Source organism: Panthera onca, chromosome C1 (genome assembly GCF_046562875.1).
Source record: "Panthera onca isolate mPanOnc1 chromosome C1, mPanOnc1 haplotype 2, whole genome shotgun sequence".
Lineage (NCBI taxonomy): Eukaryota > Metazoa > Chordata > Mammalia > Carnivora > Felidae > Panthera > Panthera onca.
Genome location: NC_138346.1, coordinates 171,303,059 through 171,315,813, shown reverse-complemented (window position 1 = coordinate 171,315,813; position 12,755 = coordinate 171,303,059). Strand labels below are relative to the sequence as shown.

Genomic DNA, 12,755 nt, shown 5'->3' with positions numbered 1-12,755 from the left:
GTAGGGGTCTCGGTTGTTGGCACAGAGTCTGCTTGAGATCCTCTGTCTCCCTCTCTCTTTGTCCCTCCCCTGCTTGCGCACACACACTCTCTCTCAAAAATAAATAAACATTAAAATATTAAATTTAAAAAAATTTTAAAGCAGAAAAAATACAATCTTATATTTCAAAACAAACTTACACAAAATACTGAAAGGAAGTACACAGCTAAATTATTCTTAGTTGTTGCTAGGTGATCATATTGCTGGTGATTTTTATATTTTGCCCTCAGCTTATCTACATTTTCAAATTTTTATGAGGAAAAGATCAATATTTAGACACTAGTTTTAGTTACAACGGAAGACCCAAATAAAAGTAGCTTTTAGTTTTTGTCGTGCATGATGTAATCCAGAATAAAATAACATGAGGTCTGGGATTTCCTTCAAAATCACGTGGGGCAGTGGAAAGGTGGACAGGGGCACAAATGCGTTAAGACTGGCTGTAATTTGCTAATTGTTTAAACTGGATGGCTGATGGCTACATGGGGGTTCATTACACGAGTCACTACTTTAGTATATACTTTAAATTTTTCTATAATAAAAAGCAGGAAAAACAAATAAATAAGGAGAGTGGCCTTGGCACATGAACCCCTCACTGGCTCAGTTGACTCAATTGTAAAATGGAAATTTACAAAATTCCCACTTTATAAGATAGGTGTAATGATTAAATGAGTCAACATATATAAAATGCTCATAACAGTGCCTGACACTGAAATCACAATTAAAATTATTATGATGATGGCTTAAGCCAGGGGTACGATGATCCCTTCCAGATCCCAGGTTGCCACCTGGTCTCATGGTTCTATGATGCTGAAGCTGTTCTAGGCATCACTGTCTTCAAAGCCCTGTCTAGAAGCAGAGGAGAGGTGGGTCTCTGCCTTTTTGTGTGTGTCCTCTTTTAAGACACAGGCAACTTTGGGGTGCCTGGGTAGCTGAGTCGGTTAAGCGTCTGAGTCTCGTTTCAGCTCAGGTCATGATCTCACAGTTAATGAGTCGGAGCCCTTCATCAGGCTCTGCACTGACAGCATGGAGCCTGCTTGGGATTCTCTGTTCTCCTCTCTCTGCTCCTTCCCTACTTGGTCTCTATCTCTCTGTCTCTCAAACTAAGTAAACAGTTTAGAAAAACTACAACAACAAAAAGACACGGGGAACTTTGCAAGAAACCTCCTAGCAGCCTTCCCTTTACTTCTCATTGGCCAGAATAACATCACATACCAATGCCTAAACCAATCACTTACCAAGGAAATGGATCTACCAGATTCGCTCCAGATTAATCAAAACTTCTACCCCGGGGGTTTGTGAGGGCCCCTGAAGCATATGGTATACAAATGGCAGAAGGGAAGAAAATCATGATTCTATTAGGAAGGAAGAAAGTGAGAAAGTGCCTAATGGACCGTCGACTGATAGTGACTTCTCATGGCATGTTAGCAAACAGTGTGGTTCAGTGTGACTACTACATAGTAAGTATATTGTAGGGAACAGAAAAGAAATGGCAGTAATAGGACAGGTGGGATAAGACTGTAATGCACCAGGCAGAGGATATTGCATTTTTCCCTGTAAGCAATGGGAAGCCATGAAGACTGAGGCACAAAAGCATAATTCAGGAAAATATCACTAATTTCATTTTAACCTAGAATTTTTCTGAAGATGGTATATTATGCAAATGATACACATATCATATGCAAATGTACTTACTGCTCCCTGAAATATTTACACAATTGGATGTGGTCTGTCCAAAAAAAAAAAAAAATCTTGGTGGAAATATTTGACTCAGCAATAATATCTCTAAGTGGGGAAGCCAATTAGCCTTGGATTCAATATTTACATCCTGCGACACTGCTTTCTACCACCCAAGACCTTTTTTTAGCTTCTGTAGTAAGTTCCTTTATAATGTGCCTTCAAGGAGCTGGTGAATATCCATATCCCTCACCACAGTGTCTACTCTCAGTGCTGAGTGTAATTATCCCTATGTGAAAATGAATTCCACATGAATCTTTTGAGGAAGGCAGAGCCATTTAAGGTATTATTTAATTACAAATGAGAAGTGCATTATTTGATTCATTAAAGAAGATCATGATGCAAAGAGGCTGACCTCAAGCTGATGAAACTTTTCAAATTAAGATCCTGGGAGTGTCATTATTGGCATAAGCTTTGTTTATGGCGGGAGGGGTGGGGGAAGGGCTGCACACGTGATGAACCGCAAGCGCATCAAGAAGGAGAAATGAGGAGGTGTGCTTGTCACCTATGGGACTTTCTTGTATTTTTGAACAAAAAAAAAAACCCTTGATTTCAACCAGATATTATTTGAAAAAGAGAGATTATTACTTTCATTTCCATGAAAGGCAAGATGCTCCTTCTCCTCCACTGACACAAATAGTATAAAATAAGAAAGGTAATAAGTTCCATGTATCTGGTATTTTTGAGGACGGGGATGTTCTCCTTGATGCATAGAGCCTTGCAGAAGTTGTTATACACTCAATCCTGGTTTAAGCCAAATCCCAAGCCTGGGCACCTGAAAATCATTGTATATTTTACATGGATCACTGCTTGTATCTTTCTTGTCATTTGTTCATTTATTCAACAGATTTTTATCTGATGCCTCTATGTAGCAGTTACTATTCTAGACATTGGGAACACAACATTGAATGAAACAGACAGAAATCTCTTTTTCCTTGGGGTTGACATTCTAATGGGGACTGATATAAAACAAACCAGAGAAACAAGTAATGTATAGAGTATGTGCAGATAGTGAAAGGTACTGAAGAGATCAATAATGTAGGTAAGGGGAATAGGAGAAGTAGAAAGTGGTTAGGAAGGCATGTAATTTTTTTTTTTTTAGTTTATTAATTTATTTTGAGAGACAGCTTGCACGTGCAAGTTGGGGAGGGGCAGAGAGAGGGGGTGAGAGAATCCCAAGCAGGCTCTGCACTGTCCACACGATCCTGATGCGGGGCTCACACTCACAAACCATGAAATCATGACCGAAGTTGGACACTTAACCGACTGAGCCACCCAGGCACCCCAGGCATGGCCAGGGAAGGTCTCAGTTAGATGATAGTACTATTTATCAGTATTTCTGGCTTTTCTTCTGGACACATGATAAGATTGAATTCCCTTGCTATACTGGAATTAGAGAAGCCCAGTGGCTTGCTTTTGCTGATGAAATGGGAGTGAAAGTGATGTATGCTGCTTTGGTGTTTATGATTCTTCATGCTCTTTCTTTGCCTTCTCCATCCATGTTCCAGTAGTGACTGTTCTGTCAGCTTGAAACCTGGAGAGAGCCCAGCCACCCAAAAGGGAGATGTAGTATGACTTGTTTTAAGCTACCGAGGTGGTGAGGTTGCTTGTTACTGCAGGGTAGCCTAGCCCATCCCATCTGATTCGGTGAAAATTGATTGAAGATATGAAGGAAGTCGGGGAGTAAGAGGTGTGGACATTGGGAGAGGAGCACCCCCCAGCAAGGGTAATAGTACAAAGGCCTCGAAGTGGGAGTGTGCTTGGCATTTTAGAGTCAAATGGATGAGGAAAACAGTAATGGCAGGTGCAATCTGAGCCATGATGGACTTCCAGATCATGTAAGCTTGTGTGCGCCTTGTAAGGACTTTGACTTTTTATCTAGACGAGATACCATTTATTAGAAGAGTAGTCACATTATCTGACTTAAATCTTTTTAACATTCCACTTGGCTGCTGGGAATAAACTGAGGTGGGGACGAGAGGAGCAGGGAGAACAGTAAGGAGGCTATTGTTCTAAATCCAGGTGAGACAGGAGAGTTGCTTGAGTCATGGCAGTAACAGCAGAGATGTGAGAAGTGTTTGAATTTTCCATATGTTATTTTTATACGAAGCTGATAGGATTTCCTAGTGGATCAGATATGGGTTGGAAGAAAAAGAATGGAGTCAAGGATAACTACAAGGTTTTTGCCTTAGGTAAATGGAAGGGTGGAGCTGCTATTTCCTGAAATGGAGAAAACTGTGGAAAACTTGGGGAAAGCACAGGACCTCAATTTTGAGCAATATTAAGTTTGGGATGCCCATTCAACTTCCAAGTGGACAGACAGGTCCATGATGGAAACATACATTTGGGAGCCATTGGTATATCCATAGTATTTGAAATCATGAGACTCTATGCCCCAAGGGGAAAGGTGTAAAAAGAAAGGCATGCAGGTCTAAGAAATGAGCTTCTTAGCTGAATGCTAAGAGATCAGAGAGAAAAAAAGAAACAGCAAAGTGGACTGAGAAGAAGCTTCCAACGGGGTAGCAGAAAACAAAACAAAACAAAAACGGGAAAATGTGTTGAAGGAAGAGTGTTAAATTCTGCAGATATGTCAAGAAAAATGAGGCCTGGAATGGAGCATGAGATTTAGGAAATGATGGTCACTTGTAACCTTGGTAAGAACAGTTTCATGTCCCAACAGCATGAGGGAGCTTTGCTCAAGAGATAATGAGAGAAAAGAAATGGAGACAACTCATTTAAGAAGTTTTGTTGTAAAAGGAAGTAAAGAAATGGAGCTTAACTGGGCAAGAAATGGAGCCAAGAGAAGAAAGGAAAACAGAGGGGACAAGTAATAGCTAGTTTGTAGGCAAATGGAAAAGATCCATTAGAAAGAAAAAAATTGAGGGGAGCCTGGATGACTGAGTCGGTCAGGCATCCAACTGTGTTTCGGCTCAGATCGTGATCTCGAGGTTCATGAGACTGGGTCCTGCGTTAGGCTCTGCACTGGCAGCACGGAGTCTGCTTGGGATTCTCTCTCTCCCTTTCTCTCTGCAACTCCCCACCCCCTTCCCCTCAAAATAAATGGATAAACTTAAAAAAAAAAAGGAAAAATTTGATAATGCTGGAGAGAAGGGGGAAATTGCTGGATCAGTGTCCTCAAATAGACAAGAAGAGATAAAACCTGGTGCATAAATAGGGGAGTTGGCCTTTGCTGGGGGTTCATCCAAGAGAAACAGGCATTGATGTAGGAGTTGGTGGTATATGGAGATAAGAGTGTGTGGAAGCTATCATCTGAGTGCCTATTTTTTCTTAAGCGACACTGGAAGCAAGCTCATGGGCTCAGAGTAAGTGTGGAAATTTGAGGACAGACAAGAAGGTATGAAACAGTCATTGGGGAGAGGGAAAGTGAATGGATTAGGAAAATATACGATGATATCCAGGCAGCATTAAAGTGAGTGAACAAGAATTTAAAAGATCAATTAGCATGGTAGTGTGGTTTTCTCGGGCCGCATTCAGCTGTGTGGGAGCAGGCGTGGAGCAGGTGGAGAGATGGTTTACACGGATGGTGGGCCGCAGTAGTAGGATGGGAAGGAAAGGGGCAACATAGCGAAGGGTTTATGCAAAAGTGCGATGATATGGTAATTGTCATAGTGATAGAATTGGAGCTGGCCGATGAAGGAAGTGGGGGAATGAGCAGGCTGAGTTAAGGAACCGCGTGAGGATCCAAGGACTTTTAAAAACAGTAAGCAGCGAGGGGCGCCTGGGGGGGCTCAGTCAGTTAAGCATTGATCTCTGGATTCTGGCTCAGGTCATGATCTCATGGTTCGTGAGATTGAGCCCTCGTGGGGCTCTGTGCTGACAGTAAGGAGCCTGCTTGGGATTCTCTCTCTCTCTCTCTCTCTCTCTCTCTCTTTCAAAATAAATAAACATTAAAAAAAAAAAACAACTAGCAGTGACTATGGCTGACTGAGTACTTATAATGGACCACAGCTAGGGAAGGTGCTTCACACTAATTAATGCTAAATCACAATTAATACTAATTCACAACAACTCTACAAGGTAGGTATTAAGCATCCAACTATATGGATTGCTAACAGACTGACCTGACAGACTGTGACCACAGGTGAAGCCATGAGAGATATTTGAAATTCAATCAGTTATCATTTCGGTATTCACTATACAGTGCATACAGTCAGTACCAATAACAAGTGTTATGTGACTCTAGGAACATGGAAAAAGCAGGGAGGCACTTACCGATCTTAAGGTTTTGCCAAGGAAATGCAAAACTCAGCCAAGAGACTAACTGGGGCAGGAGTTACAGGCTTCAGAGAAATGTGTACAAATGGACTCCAGGGACAAGAGCAACATAAACAGCTACAACTTGAAGTTGAGCTGCAGCTATGAAGTTCAGCACATCCAAGCAGTGTCAACAGCAAGAGTCCAATCAGGGTCCTGGCTGAAATCTCTGGTAACATAGGAAGCAACCTCAGAAAGACAATGCGTGTATTACACGGGTAGACACAATAGTTTTTCTAAGTGAGGTGTGAGAGGAACCACGGCAGGTGGCTGAAGCTCCAGGCGTCTTGGTTTAAACGATCTTGGGGACTTTCAATGATATTGGTATAGGCAAATACAGAAAGGTTTAATATAAATATTTCAGGCTAAGGAATCCATACAAGTGGTTTTTTTTTCATACAAGTGTTTTATATTTCTGATGCTTATGTGAATTTGACCAGTAGAGACACAGTCTTGTAACTCCAACTTAAATTATGTAATTGAATACACAAATTAAATTTGTGATTTTATTTTAATTTTTTAATAATTTTTTTAATGTTTATTTATTTTTGACAGAGAGAGAAAGAGATGAGGTGGGGAGGGGCAGAGAGGGAGACACAGAATCTGAAGCAGGCTTTAGGCTCCGAGCTGTCAGCACAGAGCCCGACACGGGGCTTGAACCCATGAACTGTGAGATCATGACCTGAGCTGAACTCAGATGCTTAACGGACTGAGCCACCCAGGTGCCCCTAATTTGTGATTTTGAATTTGAAGTCTCACTAAGTTTACTTAAGAGAACTACAGTTCCCCGTATTTGTAAGTTTAAATTACGAGACATACAAGTTTTTTTTTTTATATATATATATATATATATACTAAGAAAGTTTTATTTGTTGTCAGGGAATTGAAATCCTTGAGAAAGAAAGCAAATACATGAACCATGTAAGTGCACTTTGAAATATTTGAAGATGTTCAATTAACCAAAGTCTGTAAATGAAAGCAAACATTAGTCATAGCCCCCGCCAAAAGTGATTGTTAAACTTACACATGGATTAATGATTTGAAACCAGACTTAAAAGCTTAAGGATGTAGTCGAGTTTTCAGTTTATAACTTCAGTAAAAAGCAGAATTTATAAAACCAAACTAAGCTTCTGATTAATCTTTCTGTGCACTAAAACTGGTCCTAAAGACACCCCAAAACTCTTAACAAAGATGAGGAAACTGAGGCATTCGTAAGTGGCTGAGCTAGGATTTGATCCCCAGCCTGCCAGTTGCAAAACCCATGCTTTTCTCAGCATTATTCATTGCCTTTCCCTGACAAATAATTAGACAACAGTAACGTGCAATTAACATAGAAACTTGAAAAGAAGACTTCATTCTTTCTCCCATGTCCTACAAAGCCTCAGGGTTATAATTATATCATTACCCCACAGTGCAGACTGAGGCGGAATAGGTGTTTAAGGATCAGGCTGAATTAGTATGACTTTAATTATAACACACCCTGGAAACGGCTTTTCTTGCTAAATCCCTAATGTTGGTGCGTGTAAGTATGCTCTGCCAGTTTCTCATAAAAGTAGTGTATGTAGAGAAAGAAGAAATCCAATAACCTATGGCTGATTATTTAAACTGTAAGTATGTTTGTTTTATAGATAAACGGAGTTTCCTGTCCTCAAGCTTTTTCCTTAGATTGGTTCTATGCGTCCCTGGGAAGTGGGATTGCATGAAGGGGTGTTCCCTTTGAGCATTCTCATGAAAAACAAAATCCGATCTCCAAACAGATAAGATATGATTATTCTCATAAGCAGCCAGCGCCGTTGAAGCTCCAGTCAGAGCACTCAACCTATTATCAGGGACTACGCTGCGAAGATCCAGCTAATTTTAACAGAACTGTTGTAGATTACTCTATCGACAGCTTCTTCAGCAGTGCCCGGCTCCCACTGTCGCTTCATTTTCTGTTAACAGGAAGGAAGGCCAGTGATGGTGGCTGAGGGCACAGTTGGTGGCCTTCCCAATAACCAGCAAGCCCTTCCCCCTTGCTAATAGATGTTCAGTGCTGCTCAGGTATCAGGCAGCCCCAGGGAAAGGCTGTGATTGACCCAGTACTCTTTGCCAGTGAAAGGTGTATTAGTAGACACGTGACTTAGTTTTAGCCAAGGGGAAATAAGGGTATGACTGCAGTAGTGGATGGGAAACTTCTGGGAAAGAGTTCTTCCCTGATACGAGGGGGAGTGCTGTGAGCAAAAGCTATTCTGGCTATGCCTTCTGATGGGACACTGTCCTTTAAACAAGTGGTGACTGGAATTTCAGTAGCCATCTTGGATATGTATGAGGTAAAATTATCACTCACATCAGCACTTGCCTGGAGAGATCAAAGCTTTGTGTTGTGTTTCATCACACTAGTTCTAAGCAGTGGAACTTGATGAAGGACAACGAACTTTGAAAGACCCCAGGAATCAAATTCCCACTGGACCGAACTGAAGACCTTTTGCTGGCTGATGAACATTGAGACTGGTTTTGACAAATCCTGGACAAACTAACGGATTTACTCTGCTCTATCCAGAATACTAGTTTTCAGTCCTTAGGTAACCTAACTACCACAAATCACTTCTTCAGATTTAGCACTTAAAACCCCTGACTTTTCCCCCTCAAGAAACTTTCTCAGTGAATTTCTTCACTGATACATGTCTCCTTGACTCTTAATTTAGTAAACTTGTATTTTAGATAATAGTAAATTGGGGGTGCCTGGGTGATTAAGCGACCAACTTCAGCTCAGGTCATGATCTCATGGTTTGTGAGTTCGAACCCTGCGACCAACTCTGTGCTGACATCTCAGAGCCTGGAGCCTGCTTCAGATTCTGTGTTTCATTGTCTCTCTGCCCCTCCCCCACTTGTGCTCTGTCTCTCAAAAATAAACAAATGTAAAAAAAAAAAAAAAGTTTTTAAAAACAATAACCTGGTGTTTCTGTTCTATTTGCTCACATGACCATAAAGGAATCCCAGGGCTGATTCTCCAGCTTCCTTACCCTATAAGGTTGCTGATTCAACCCTGCAACCACCACTTTGGTCACTTGCTAGTGACTTCTTGCTAAGTGACCCGTAAGTATCCTATTATATCCCAGAGATCAACAAACTCCAACCTGTGGGCCAATAAATAAAGTTTTATTGGAACACAGCCGTGCTCCTTTGTTCATATAGTGTCTGTGGCCACTTTCGTGCTACCCCTGCAGAGCTGAATAATTGCAATAGAGACAGCATGGCCTGCAAAGCCTTAAAATGTTTACTATCCGACCATCTACAGAAAAAGTTTGCTAACTTCAGTTTTAAGTACTATTAGATGGATTTTCTGTTACATCATATGGACGGCATGCCAAAATGATCCCTCTTCCAATTCCTAGATTCTCCCAGCAAACTCCCAGTAAGATCATGGGTATTCCCCCATACACTGCTTCCTGGACCATGGACTGAATCCAACAGCTACTTAATCTAAAATCTTGTAGAACTGACCTCACCACTGTCCAGTCATCCCAGCTCTTTTTCAGGTCTGTGGCTGAGCCATGCTGTGTCTCAACAGGAATAGCACACATGTGGTCTGGAACGTTCTTATAACTCTTCCCTTCCCCTTGGCTAGCTTCTATTTATCTTTTATAGCTTAGCTCAAATGCCATTCTCTCAAGAGAAGATTCTCTGATCCACCAAATAGGTCATGTCCTTATTTTATGGTCTCATGGGACACTAAATTTCTTTATCATATCACTTATCAAAAATTATAATAAGGCATGAATAGTATAATTAGTTTTTATTCTTTCCCTTCCTCTTTAGAAAAAAGCTCTGCAAGTGCAGAGGCTATCTTATTTATGTTCTGTATCCCTAGTGCCTAGAACGCTACCTTATTAGTAAGACCCACAAAATAGAGATGTAATAAATGAATGAGAAATAAGTGAATGGAACAAATAGTGCAATACATACTTTGAACCATGTGAAATCCTTTGTCCTTTATTGGACCATGTTCATCTTTCAGAAATATAGACGTGCTTCAATTGTGTCAGGCTGGTGTGTTTTATATGAGTCTGAGAGTGTCCTGACAAACGTATCAAGATCTGGCACCTCAGCCACCCAACCCAGCCGTGTGCTCCTCATTCTTCTGACATGTCAATTGCCTAATCCACTTACCTGGTGATCTTGCATTTATGTACATCAACCTCTGCCCAACCACAGAGGTAGTTCTGCCCCTCACTGGCTGCTATGTACCCTTACAGGCTACCGAACCTCTATTTTCTCATCTGTAAAATGAGGACGCAGTACACGGATCAGAGACTTCTCCTCCCACTCTGAAGAGGATATGTAAGGTCCTGCCTAAGCTCAGACACCATTACAGAAATAAGGAGGGGAACAGGAAACAACTTGAGAAGGAGATACAGTCGTGATAGTCCTACTAACAGAATCTGCTGAACATTTACCTGGGACAGTTTTAAACCTAGAGACTATATTACCTTTCTCTTCTCTTCTCTTCTCTTCTCTTCTTCTTTCTTTTATTTTTTTAAGAAACTTTATTTTCTATTAATCTTATTTTCTGCATTCAGTTTAAGAACCTGTAGAAGAATTGCTTAACACCACCCAGTGTTGTTCTTACCCATTCAATGGTCTGAGAATGAGAGCTGCAGACCAGTCTTCAGTGGCAGACTATGGGCTCTGGTCTGCAGTATGGAACTGCTGGATGGGCACAGAGGCCACCTGCGTGCCTTCAGGCCAGTCTGCAACCTGAGCTCGATAGCAGTAAACTCAAGCAGTTTGCTTGGGCTAGAGATGTCCACTCACCCTGAAATTCCTCCTTGGTCATGGCCTTTTCAGCAGTGGCCTGCTCTTTCTTTTCTATCTCTTTAGAATCTCTGTAGAAATAGATCAGGCATGATCTCCCATGGGTGTGCATGAGGGATGGTGGCACAGGTGCACAGAACTTCCCGCACCATCATGTACCACACGAGCCCCACTGAGCTCCCTTGTTGTTGCACAGGATGGCGATGTGCACGTAGCATGGAGGAGAGTCTGTGATACACAGAGCAGTGGTTGGCAGGTTAACATAAGATGCCTCCATGGGAGGCTGGTGGTCAGCCCTGGGCTCAGTAACCACCGAAGTTGTGGTTCTTGGAAGTCTGCCTGGATCTGGTTATTGAAAGTTGTGGGAGTGAAGTACCCAGCAATAGGAGTGGCTACAGTGGCACCAGCAAAATTCAGGACAGCCCACTGGCCGGTGTTCCTGGAGGACGTGACACTGACACCAACTGGGTTTTCAATGGTAGCAATGGCACAAGCCATCAGTGGAAGCTTCTTCCAGGTCCCCTTCAGATTTATGATGTAGATGCCATCACTTTAACTTTTGTAGACGTACTTTCCATTTGGAAGTCAGAGTTGGTGCCACCTAAGTAGGTTCCTGCTGCAAGGAATTTAAGGATATCTTCCTTCTTCATTTGCAAGACATCAAAGGGTCTGGACATTGTGAAGTGAAATGAATGAAAATAAAGCCTGCATTATTTTTCATTGGCAAATCTAAGTTTTCTCCCTCCATCATCAAGAACGAGATCTTGAGAGCAAAATGGATCCCCAAGGAAAATGTCATTTTCAATTATAATGACAAGTTTCATTGAGTCTAAATCAAAGTTTCAATCTCTCTTGCAATTAGAACTTCTATTCTCCCCAACATCCTCCAATTTGTAATCCTCAACACAGACATGAGTCAAGGTCAGGGAACTCTTAGTAGGGAGTGGGAGTTGTGTGTCTGGGTCTGTTCTCCTCCCACCACTGGAGGGGAGGTGGAAGGGGGGGGAAGGGGAAGAGACAGAAACACACTTTCCTAGCTGCTGCTGCTTCTGTCTTAGGTTTTCACTGGCTAAGACTGCCTGTCTGTGATTGGAGGCTTCCCCACCCTCAGTCTCTGGAGCACTGGGTGTGTGGGTTATTGGGATGCACCCCCAGGACTATGCAATGTGAAGCTCCCTGACAGTAGTCGGAATGATGCACACTCCAGCTGATGTCTTGCCATCTTCCACACCAAGCTTTTGCAGTTACCCTGTACCATTTTCTGCTGGGGTGACCTTTAAGGAGCTTTAAATCCGGTTACCTTCGAAAATACTCTCTTGGGCTGTGGAAAACTGAGGCATCCCTTCCACACCGAATGGTGGCGTCACACTACCTCCTCTGCTGCTTCTTCTGCTTGCCCTGATGTTGTGAACTGCTCCTCTGGCCTCAGGGTGCTCAGACAGGAAGTAGGCACAACTCTCTGGGTTCACATGTGACCCCCCCTTCTAGGAAAGGGAGTATGTGTCAAGCTCCAAGAACTTTCTCAGTCTACTTGACATGGCAAGCAGCACCGCCATGGTCCTGGGAGTGTGTATAATTCAGCCAGCATCCAGCAAGGAGTGTGAAACCAGGCTCCCCTCCTGTAGGCAGTCCTAATTTCTACGAATTATTCTCTTAGGGCTACTCTCATTTGCCCCGAAAGGTGGGTAACTCACGGGGAACGGAGATGAAGATAACACAGAAGAGTTCTTATTCAACTAATAGCTCACTGGCAGTTCCTAGTGAAGCAAACTGACTTTGAGTTTCCTGTCTTTGCTTTTGTAGGCTGATTGAGGTGGTGGGGTGTTACAAGACAATCTGGTCTACCTTTTAATAGCACCTGCAGTTATGTACCTAGCATCTCCTTTTTAGAATGTGAGAGTTCCTTCAGCTTT

The 12,755-nt window shown here is 42.2% G+C and overlaps 1 pseudogene; it reads right to left on the bottom strand.

Moving 5' to 3' along the window:
* Positions 1–10,603: 10,603 nt before the first annotated feature.
* On the bottom strand, positions 10,604–11,519 carry LOC144617036 (small ribosomal subunit protein uS2 pseudogene; annotated as a pseudogene).
* Positions 11,520–12,755: the final 1,236 nt, after the last annotated feature.